This window comes from Maniola hyperantus, unplaced genomic scaffold (genome assembly GCF_902806685.2).
Source record: "Maniola hyperantus unplaced genomic scaffold, iAphHyp1.2, whole genome shotgun sequence".
NCBI lineage: Eukaryota > Metazoa > Arthropoda > Insecta > Lepidoptera > Nymphalidae > Maniola > Maniola hyperantus.
Window position 1 is genome coordinate 168,256 of NW_027189028.1, and position 781 is coordinate 169,036.

Consider the following 781-nt stretch of genomic DNA (forward strand, 5'->3'; position numbering starts at 1 on the left):
TGAGATATGGTTCCAGCGCAATAGCAATTTACGGGACTTATAATTACTGTAAAATTTATGTAATCATTGTAATAAAACACTATAATATATTATGTTATTGCATTGCTTTTCCCATTGCTTTTAATATAATTAATTTATAATATAAATATAAAATAAAATATAAATATTTTGGAAAGGATTCACAAAATTAATAAGAGACAATATTGTGAGAAACATTTTATTTGCAGTTGTAAAAACTGTACAAATCTTAACAAACTTATAAATTATCATCTATTATGGACCTTCGCATGGCACTGCTGACGACAAAAGCCACGTGTAACGTCGCGCATAGACTACTTAGAAATTTACATTCAATTCCTACATAACATCAGTCGTTTTAATCCGTTTAATATTGACCAAAGGTAGTCTAAGAAAATAATGATCTCATGGCTTTTGACTTCATTTTTGCTTTTTTTAAGAACTTTCACACACTGCGTTCAAAGAGTATATAACTAAAATATAATTGGGAGTGTTCGATTATAGTTTGTAATTTAATCTTTTCTTATTTCTAAAATATGGTAATGAAAAGATGATTATGTATTTACACACCCAAAAGCACCAGTTTTGACACAAATGTTCATATGGGTAGTTTCTTGATCGGTTCATTTGGATATGGGGACATTTTTCGATTTTTATTGTTTTGTTTTTTAATTATTATTAGTTGTAGCTTAACAATTTATATCTTTTTTTCATAATGTTAACTTTGCCTTTAAAAATAATGTTCAAGTATGTTTCCTTAAAT